Source organism: Schistocerca americana, chromosome 3 (assembly GCF_021461395.2).
Source record: "Schistocerca americana isolate TAMUIC-IGC-003095 chromosome 3, iqSchAmer2.1, whole genome shotgun sequence".
Classification (NCBI taxonomy): domain Eukaryota; kingdom Metazoa; phylum Arthropoda; class Insecta; order Orthoptera; family Acrididae; genus Schistocerca; species Schistocerca americana.
Genome location: NC_060121.1, coordinates 155715776 through 155727170, shown reverse-complemented (window position 1 = coordinate 155727170; position 11395 = coordinate 155715776).

Sequence of the window (11395 nt, the reverse complement as noted above, 5' to 3'; positions counted from 1 at the left end):
GTCGCAGGTTCGAATCCTGCCTCGGGCATGGATGTTTGTGATGTCCTTAGGTTAGTTAGGTTTAACTAGTTCTAAGTTCTAGGGGACTAATGACCTCAGCAGTTGAGTCCCATAGTGCTCAGAGCCATTTTCGTAATGCAACCTTTCCAAGACGTCATCTCGTGGATTAGCCAGGTTTTTCATTCATTGTAGGTATAGACGGCAAGTGCATTTGCCGAGCACAAGGGAGTATATAAGTCAAGGCCTAATACGCGACGACAATTAATTATGCAGTTTACAGTCGGTATTCAAACCTAAATCTTTCAGAGTCATTCAGAATAGACCCGTGTTGCACTTGTCAAAGTTCTTCCACGTTCAAAATATCTTTATTTCAGTCAGAGTGCGTTTTCAGGGGCCCATGTTCAATAATTTTGGTGTAAATTTCAGGGCAAACCATTGTAGGGATTTACTGGGCGTGGGCCTCTACGACAGTGGTTCCCAAGATGGGGTTAATTACCGACTGACGGGTAAAATGAAATTTTGTGAGGGGTAAAAACTAAATGACTCGATTCTCTTTCAATCACGAAAGTAAACTATTTTCAGAAGATCATTGCTATTATCACAATTTCGCAAGACTCTAATTCTGACTATATAAGTTATCAATAATTACTTTTTTTCAAGTAGTAGCATTAATGTGGTGGAGGTTACAGGCTCCTCACACAGTCCACCCCCTATACACATATGTTGTGCTCTGTCACATACATCGCTGATGATAAAAGTGAGACGTATACGTAACAAATGCTGAATACCTCAAGAAAATGTCTTCTCCAAGTTGTAGATAGCGTCTGCAGTAGTCCATAAATTGCTTCATCACTCACTTCGAAGTAAAGAAATGAATTAATTGATAGCACTTTACATCTGGGCTACTATAGTGCTGTACACAGTTTTGTTATTATTATTATTATTAGAGTGGTTAGCCACACAGCATTAACAGCCTGAAGTCGTCCAATTTCTGCCAGTCCAGAAGTAAGGACTGCAGCAGTGATGTGATTTACTAACAGTAAGTATAGTGCACACATCTGAAATTGTTTGATTTTAAATGGGTTTGCAGTGTGCAGATCAAGCAAGTGCCGCAATGGAGAGGAGTAATGCAGGGGAAGTTTCTTTTGTAAGAAGTGTCTGCCATCACTGTGGATAGGTAGCTTTCTTTTCTGAAATGGAGTTGTGGGTAGCACTTGCGAGGCACCACGAATTGGTGATAATGCGGGGAAGGGAGGAGGCAACAGATGGTAAGGGGTCGGGGGGAGAGGATGGTGGAGCTAGCTAATGTCTGATTGCACCCAAGGGTAATGGTCTAAGGAAAGGTGGGAACCACTGGTCTACGAGATTTCTGGATGGTCGAGCCGAGGGAAGGTGGTGAGGACCTGTGTCACAACCAAGGCGTCAATGCATCAATTTAAGGTCCAATTTATTGCTAAGGATGTTACAGCGATCCAGTCTCCTCCCCAGTGCGGCCCGGGAACAGCCGTGCTGCGTCCATGTGGCAGCAACGCGCCGAATTGCACGTGAGCGCCCGTTGTGGAATCTGCGGTCGTGGCCCCTCATGTTGCCCTTGGTCAGTTCCGAGGCCTCAGTGGCGGTCGGCATATCTTCGCAGCAAGATGTTTGCTGATGCCTGAGCACTCTCGTTGAGCGTAGTTGCGCTTAGGCTTGCCCCCAGAAATCTATGCAACATTGGTGATGGCGAGTAGGTGGAAGTCTTAATAGCCCAAAGGGCAGTCCCAGCGTGCAGGTGGTAAAGCGGCGCACGCTCTGTCAAGGAATGGTGGCACCAGCCGGCCTGCTCCCAAGTTGAGCAGCTAGCAGCCAGACACATTAGTTCTTCATCTACAGAAGATCTGGCCAGCCTTCATCTTCAATCAGTCACCATTGTGACCAGCGGGAATGACACACACACATGCAACACTTCACCATATGTCGACACGTTATCCTGCAAGTAATACAGCAGACACCGAGCTCTTACAAGGGAACCTCCCCATCGCACCCCCCTCAGAATTAGTTATAAGTTGGTACAGTGGATAGGCCTTGAAAAACTGAACACAGATCAATCGAGAAAACAGGAAGAAGTTGTGTGGAACTATGAAGAAATAAGCAAAATATACAAACTAAATAGTCCATGTATAAGATAGGTAACATCCAGGTATGAGTAAATCCATGAGCGCGGTGGTCCCGTGGTTAGCGTGTGCAGCTGCGGAGCGATAGGTCCTTGGTTCAAGTCTTCCTTCCGGAGAAAATTTTAATTTTTTATTTTCAGACAATTATCAAAGTTCACGCACTCACATAGAATCAACTTCGCTCTCCAAAATTCCAGGACATGTTCAGATTTGCTTGGACATATGCAGGATTTGACGGTCTACACACGGAGAAATTTGAAAAGGTTAAAAACATGTTTTGACAGAGCACAGACAAAACTGTGCGACTGTGAAACTGTTGCATTCATTTGTTGCAGTTTATGTGACAAGCTCTTATGTTTTCATCACTTTTTTGGGAGTGATTATCACATCCACAAGAAAACCTAAATTGGGAAAGGTAGAAGAATCTTTTTACCCATTCACCAAGTGTACAAGTTAGGTGGGTCGACAACATATTCCTGTCATGTGACGTACATGCCGTCACCAGTGTCGTATAGAATATATGAGACGTGTTTTCCTGTGGAGGAATCGGTTGACCTATGACCTTGCAATCAAATGTTTTCGGTTCCCATTGGAGAGGCACGTCCTTTCGGCTACTAATCGCACGGTTTTGCGGTGCGGTCGCAAAACACAGACACTAAACTTATTACACTGAACAAAGACGTCAATGAACGAACGGACAGATCATAACTTTGCAAAAATAAAGAAAGTAATCTTTTCACTCCACGCAAGATTTGAACCAAGGACCTCTCGCTCCGCGGGTGCTCACGCTAACCACGGGACCACGGCGCTCCTGAGCTTACAGTCTCCTTAATGTTGCATATGTTGCGCATGGAATACTCAGTTTGTACATTTTGCTTATTTTTTTCATAGTTCCACACAACTTCTTCCTGTTTTCTAGATTGATCTGTGTTCAGTTTTTAAAGGCCTATCCACTGTGCCAACTTATAATTAAATCTGAGGGGGGTGCGATGGGGAGGTTCCCTTGTTAGTGGAATGAAGAAACTGCTGTACAGTGGTCGATGATGTGATTCACGCATATTGTGATCGAATATGCTCTAGTTTTAAGGACCCTTCAGTGTTCTCTGCCGGACTAATGTTTAGTTTCAGAGCTTCAGGACGTTCTTTTAAGCAGGATTTGCAAGTGAAAGGCGTCGTTCTTGCGTAGTCATTAGGTATAGGTATGCCACACAGTCTCGTTATCAGAGTAGCGTTATGCCTCCTTTGCAGTGAGTCACGGCGCTGAATCAGATATTGCTGATGCTGTGTCTCGCACAGTCTGTGGCAGTGTGTTCCTTGCTTATTTGTGTTGCGGCACCCCCCCACCCCTCCCCCACACACACACTTCCCCGAGTATCTGTACTTGTTACACAACAACCATTGTGTACTGGGCAGGTGCGTGACACCTGGACTTCATTCTGGACAGCTCAAAAATTTTATTCTTCGCTCTAATACTGTTTTGCAGTAGAACATCATGCTCAGAATTTTTAGTGAACATTCCGCTGTAAATTTTCAAAATGTGGTAAGATTTCAATGTATGTGAGAGAATAAAACTGTCAGGAATGGATTCAGTGCACAAAAAACCAGAACATTGAGGGGGATAGGACGTTAAACGGGCCGACTTGGAGCAGAAGAGGCACCACAGGACATTTTAATTTCCACTGTCTAAGCGTTTACAAATAAATTCATAAAACTTTGTCAGCACGACCATAAAGGATTCAGGATTCATATTCATAGTAGTGGAAGTTCAAAAACATAACAAAATAATTTTTTTAAATGTGAAATTTCATCATTTTTTCAATTATTACTGGCTGCAATTATTGCTATAGGTACACTTTTCTTTATAAGTAACTGAGATTCTTCGATGAATTTTGCGTAGCATACAAAACATAGTTCCAGGTGTGTGAAACTCTAGAATTTTCCAAATCTATTAAAAACTATGGTAAAAATTGAGTTAATTAATTATAAAATTTGAGTTTTTTCTAAACATTTTTTCATAAATTAGATAAATTCTTGAGTTTCATACATCTGTAAGTATGGTTTGTATGCTGTGCAAAATTCACCAAAGAATCTCTCTTACTTATGGAGAAAAGTGTACCTATAGCAATAAATGCAGCCAATAGTAAGTGAAAAAAATGATGAAATTTCACAAGTTAAAAAAATTAATTTGTGCTGTTTTTGAACTTCCACTGCTTTGAGTGTGAATCCTGAATCCTTCCTGGTCATTCTGGCAAAGTTTTATTGCTGTATTTGTAAAATTATAGACAGTGTAAATCAAAATGTCCTGTGGTGCCTCTCCTGCTCCAAGTCGGCCTGTTTGACCCCCCTTAAGACAAAAAACCTGTTTTCCATTGCTCGACTTCACATCAAAGTGATTTATTGTTTCTAAACCAAAACTGAAGTTTCAGAACTTCGTAAGCTGTCAATTTTCTTTCCCTTGATTAATGCTCTAAACGTTTTAAACAACGAGACTCTCTCGTCGTTTCAATGTTATGCCTGCTACCAGCCCCAGTAATCGTTTATTCGACGAAGGTTTTATGCTTGCCTTTCCCCACATTTACGCTAATTACTTCGAAGCGGTCAGGCTGATCTATTGACAACGTGTGTACTATGCTCGTGTTCGCCAGTTAATTGCCTGTTCGAGATAATTACCCAATAACGAGCTTATCGGTGATTCACACAGTTCTTTATTCCGGTGCACCGCGCTAGACGCCTGTGTACCCTATTCAACATGTGGCAAATTGAAATCACCCAATTAGTATAACACCGCCAGTATATCTGAGGTAAATGTTATTGGGCTTCCGCCGAAGTGGGCTACAACTTCCATCGGTGTAACGAGAAACCATAATAGTCAATCTGCCGGTGCTAGTTAACTGCACCCAGCCTAATTTGTTTTCTGAATCTCTATTGACACAATTTCATGTAATAGAGTTTTTGACGACAACAGGTACACCACTTCTCATTGCGTACGCCTGGCCTGTCGTAATTACATTCCTCTCCCAATTGGTGATTAAATTGCTAGTCACTTTTGGCTGCAATCGGATTTTCATAGCGCGTCTAGTACGAAATTAACGTTTGTGATGTAGATTCACGACGATGATGATATGAGATTAATGCTACAGGTAACGGCATATGACCGATACGAACGATAACTACTTTCCTGTATTACATCCCGTCTGGAAGGTCAAATTGTGTGCCTGAGAAGGGGTTGTTGGAACTGATGTTAACCACGGGGTGAATCAAGCAGCCTGAAATTACCGACGTCTGGACAAAGAAGCTGCTGTGTTTTCAGCTCACGATCTCTAGCTTTACACATGAACATGTTTCGTAGGCAGTTTCTGTGACTGTCTCTGTAAAACAAAATTAAGAAAACCCGAAATAATGAATTACTTAATTTTAAGTTTTTATTTAAGACGCTTTACAGAGATTATGCTGCATCATTAGGTGACAGTTTCGGCATCCAGCTCAGGTTCAGTGATCCTAGGAAACCAACATAGTCTAAATATTCAGTATTTTAAGTTGATCACTTTGTTTGGAGAATGCGTTTGATGAATTAGTAAGCGGAAATGGTTTGTAACTGATGGAACGTATGTCCAGTCCTGTGCATCAGCCCACGGTTTACAGACTTTACCAGAATGTTACAGGGAGCTAACGCCTCTTGTCCTACAGAGATATTATACGTTTTCCCCGTCTTATCATGTGCTAAGATTATTACAAACACAAGTGGATATTCTTTTCACACATTCCAACAGAATTTCTACATAGTTCTACATAAATGAGAATGATGCTTACAAGGGAACCTCCCCATCGCACCCCCCTCACATTTAGTTATAAGATGGCACAGTGGATAGGCCTTGAAAAACTGAACACAGATCAATCGAGAAAACAGGAGGAAGTTGTGTGGAACTATGAAAAAATTAGGAAAATATACAAACTGAATATCCCAAGATGTGCAACATCAAGGATAATGTGAACTGAGGAGCGCCGTGGTCCCGTGGGTAGGGTGAGCAGCTGCGAAACGAAAGGTCCTGGGTTCAAGTCTACTCTCGAGTGAAAAATCTACTTTCTTTATTTTCTCAAAGTTATGATCTGTCCGATCGTTCATTGACGTCTCTGTTCACTGTAATAAGTTTAGTGTCTGTGTTTTGCGACCGCACCGCAGTACTGTGCGATTAGTAGACGAAAGGACGTGCCTCTCCAATGGGAACCGAAAACATTTGATCGCAAGGTCATAGGTCAACCGATTCCTCCGCAGGAAAACACGTCTGATATATTCTATACGACACTGGTGGCGGCATGTGCGTCACTCGACAGGAATATGTTGTCGACCCACCTAACTTATACACTTCGCGAATGGGTAAAAAGATTCTTCTACCTTGCCCGATTTAGGTTTTCTTGTGGATGTGATAGTCAATCCCAAAAAAGTGATGAAAACATAAGAGTTTATCATGTAAACCGAAAATAAAAAATTAAAATTTTCACTTGAGGGAAGGCCTGAACCAAGGACCTTTCGTTCCGCAGCTGCTCACGCAAACCACGGGACCACCGCGCTCCTCCGTTCACATTTGCCTAGATATTGCATATCTTGCGCATGGACTACTCGGTTTGTATATTTTGCTTATTTTTTCATAGTTCCACACAACTTCTTCCTGTTTTCTCGATCGATCTGTGTTCAGTTTTTCAAGGCCTATCCACTGTGCCAACTTATAACTCAATCTGAGGGAGGTGCGATGGGGAGGTTCCCTTGTTAGTTTAATTTGTAAGTATGTCATCCATATAATTTAAAAAATAACGTACGTCATTTCATTACGTGACATTTTGGCTTAAGTCTCTATCAATATTATTGGATATAAGGTCCGCCCGTTACGCAAAACACAAGGACGACTAGGTTTCAAAGAGCAAAAAACTTTATATTTACCTTCATTACTATTACCTTTCTTGTCAATTATTGTGATATTTTGGAATCGATAATAGGCCTGTGACGATGCAGCAGCTAAAAACCCACGGCAAGAATGTTTTTTTCATTTTGTGAATTGTAAAGGAAAATTAAGGTACATTACACACAAATAAAATCCTTTTCTTCAGAAATAAAAAAGACTGATATATACTTTTTATTGTAATAGGCTGCATATATTTTCTGCAATGTTTACTCACTCGCTGGGTAGTTAAGTACAATTCGTAATCCTAAAAACTTCGTGATATTACTAATCAGATCCAAATTATGCATTTCATACTAAAATTTAAGATTTCGTTTGATTGCAGATGTTAGGGCAAGCGTGCATACTAGCCAAGTAATAGCATACGGCGCGTCACTCACATTCTTCACAAATTGAACTTCCATGTGGCTGCAGTCCCCTTTACGAGAAATGGATTAACTGATGCTCCTCTTTACCTCATTTGGTTTCAGTTTTAAATGTGTCGAAGGACATAAAGTGAAAATTCGGCAAGTTAGAGAAGGGGATGCGTAATATCTGCTTTTGTTTTCAACATATCTCTTTCTTCAGGCATAAGACGAATTGAACCAAATGCGGTAGGCCTATATATTGTGCAAATATGTACTTCTTTAACGTTCTACTTCTAGGACATTTTTTCACATATATTTAATTAAATGAGAAATATGAGTGCACGCATTATTTTGCTCGAGTAAAAACCGGGACACTTACGAAAGATTTTCTCGCGACACCAAGACATTTATGTGAAAACCGGGACTTTCCCGGCAAAAACAGGACGTATGGTTAGTCTACAAATCATTGTTTCTTCATGTGACCCAAACATGTTCCAGATCCTTTGTGCCGTCATCGGTGTTTTTTTTATTTAATCAGTAAAATGTGAACATATTTAAAGTGATAAGTAGTCTACGAAAATTAGGTCTAAAGACAGTTGATCTTTTGTTTTTGTCATTACCTTATATGGTTATGTATGTCTATTTGTACTGGTAGCTTTTCATCTGCAACCAAACGATTTTAATGTGAATTATATTGGCGACTTAACACATCACATTCCGTTAAAACGCAATTTTGTTGTGTCACGACTTTTCGCGCATGTATTTGTTATTACTTACATTTTGCTTTCACGTATTCTTTTTCTTTTCCGTTCTCTTGAGTTATTGAGAACCTTAGACAAATACTGCATATTTTGTTTGTAACAAAAGTCTTTGACTTTGAACAACGCTGCAAAACGTTGTTATTGAGTGCCATCCCAATCTGCGTTCACTTGTTCTCCACTGAGCTTAGCGCGCAATTTGAATTTGAATTTTGTTTAGTTTCTCTCTCTGTCTGTGCGTGTGTGTGTGTGTGTGTGCGCGCGCGCGCGCTTTTTAGCGGTTTGTGTTGTCTTTTCTTCAAAGTTCCTTTAATGTGTTAGATAGTGTGCCTTTGCAAATTGTGGTGCATTTATTTATAACCTGGTATCCTTTTTCCATTGCTTTTTGTATGAGGGAGTTTTCTTCTGTTGTTAGTTTATGGTACAGGCTGTAGCTGGAATTTTAGTATTTATAAATCTTTTTTCATTGTAGTTGGGTGGTGGTCGAGGGCCAGTAGAAGGTCAGCAGATGTGCCGTGGGCGCTGTTACTGGTTGGGTCTCTGAGGTGCTCTGAGTGTCTTGTTTTAAAGTCCTACATGTTTGTCCTGTGTATATTGTCTGAAAAGTGATGCAAGTGAGTTCGTATGCGCATGATCTGTTGAATTTATTTATGGGTGTTTCCCTTGTTCTGAGCTTTTTATGTATTGTGTTGCCTATCCTGTATCCCATTTGAATCCCTGTTCCTTTGTTGCCTGTTCTGTGAGCAAATAAACAGAGACTTCAGATATGATACTGGATAGTTAACATGACACAGAGAAAGCCCAGAACACTGGAAACACCCATAGATAATTTAAATAGATCACTACGAACTCACATGCAACACTTGCCAGACAATATATAGGGCAAACATGCAGAAATTACAAAACAAGATATTTAGAACACCTCGGAGCTCCTAAAAAGGTACAGATTCCATAGACAATTTTTTTGACCACCTAATAGCCCACAACCAGCATCCAACAACAATAGAAGCGTATTTTAAAAATAGTAAAACATCCATATAAAAACCAGGACAAACTAACAACAGAAGAAAACTTCCACATATGGAAGACAATAGCAAAAGGAAACGAGGTTATAAGTGAATACACTTGCTGTGTACATAGTTCCACGTAGACAGCGCGTACACAACTTTCCCACTAAAGCACACCCCGCTAAGCACAACAGTGCAGGCGCAGAGCCTGTCCGTCTCCGCACTACGAGATGGCGCTGCTATAGAGACGGACCAAATTCTGCTTCCGCCGATCCGCGTATTAATATGTAACACAGCCAATGAGATTGCTGCTAACGTAGAACCTTTTCTCCTCGCGGATCACACTCGCGCAGTGGTACATGAACGCGCGAGGTATTATAACGAGTGTACAGACCTCCGATTAGTCAGTCTGCATTAGTCTATACCACTCTGTACGAGTTCTACATTTGTCTGTACCAGTCTATAGTCAAGTTTCAGTCTGCGCCTAATAAGATAACCATATTCCTGTACATAGCCATGAAGATAAATGTATAGACACTTTTGTCAAGTATCAGAGATATACGTGAGAATAAGATTAATGTACCAATACCAAAGGAACTTCAAATTGTCAATTGTAAATAGCATCCAGATCCAAGTTAAGTAATTTTTATACTTATTATTATTTTAATAAATGTGTGTGACAATTAATCAAGTTCTGTTTAAAGTTGGTCACCGTCAATCTGCTACTCTAAGCGTGCAAGTGGCATTTCTATCGTCTGACCTAATGGCAGAAGATAAACACGCCACGATAAGACCTCGAGACATATTGCTGACACTCGCCTACTTCGTTAGAGCGACAAGTCAAATAATCTGATGGTGTGTGTACTGAAGGTCTTACAGTACGCACACCACAACACTATACTCTGGAAAGGTACAGTGAAGTGACTTTAGTGCGAAGACAGCACAAACAGCCAAAAAGGCGCACTCACACAGACACACACACACACACACACACACACACACACACACACACACACACACACACACACACGAAGAGAGACAGAAAGTAAACAAAATTCAAATTCGGCGCGAAGTTCACTTGACAACATGTGCAATTCGACTGGAATGGGAAACACAATAACAAACTTTTACACTGTGTTTTGAGGAAGTGAAAAGTGTTTGTTACAAACTAAATCCTACGAAATACATATAGTATTTGTGTATGGCTTCCAATAACTCATGACAACGCAAAAGAGCCGTGTGTGGTAGTCGTACGATCTAGGGCGTATTGTCACGGTGCGGGTGGCTCCCTCCCGTTGGAGGTTCGAGTCCTCCCCCAGACATGTGTGTGTGTGTGTGTGTGTGTGTGTGTGTGTGTGTGTGTGTGTTGTACCTACAAGGGGAGGCCGCCAATTGCGAAATTCAGATTCGATTCATACTGCGCATAATAAAAGCTCACGGCCAGAGGTTCAAAATGGTTCAAATGGCTCTGAGCACTATGGGACTCAACTGCTGAGGTCATTAGTCCCCTAGAACTTAGAACTAGTTAAACCTAATTAACCTAAGGACATCACAAACATCCATGCCCGAGGCAGGATTCGAACCTGCGACCGTAGCGGTCTTGCGGTTCCAGACTGCAGCGCCTTTAACCGCACGGCCACTTCGGCCGGCCGGCCAGAGGTGTAATGTGGCAAAGCACCAAGATGCACTTCTCAGCCGTTGTCGAGAAAATCGACAGTTAAAAGAAACCGTTGCGATGAAATACTCTCTACGATTAATAATTTTCTACAGCATCGTGGCGCAGCGGTAAGCGCTCGGGTTCGTAAACCGAATGTCGCCGGATCGAATCTCGCGCCATGCAATTTTTTTTATCATCAGTTTTTTGTAATTCAAACATTAATGAATTGCTTATGCATGTTGGTGAAGGCGGATCGCTCTCCAATTGTACCGCCTCCATTTTTCCGTTTGTTTAACAGGGTGTACCAAAGCTCTCACGTCAGCACTGATTTTCGACGATGTATAAGTTGCGCTAGGGACCGCATCTACCTTCTTTCGAAGTTAGCAGGCAACTACGCTGTTATGCGGCGGCTCGTTTCGGCCCATTCAACATCTGTCCTTCAAGTGTAACGAGCGAGTAACGGAGTTTATATTTCATACCTGCCACAGCAAATTTGTGTTCGTGGGGCCTCTATTCTA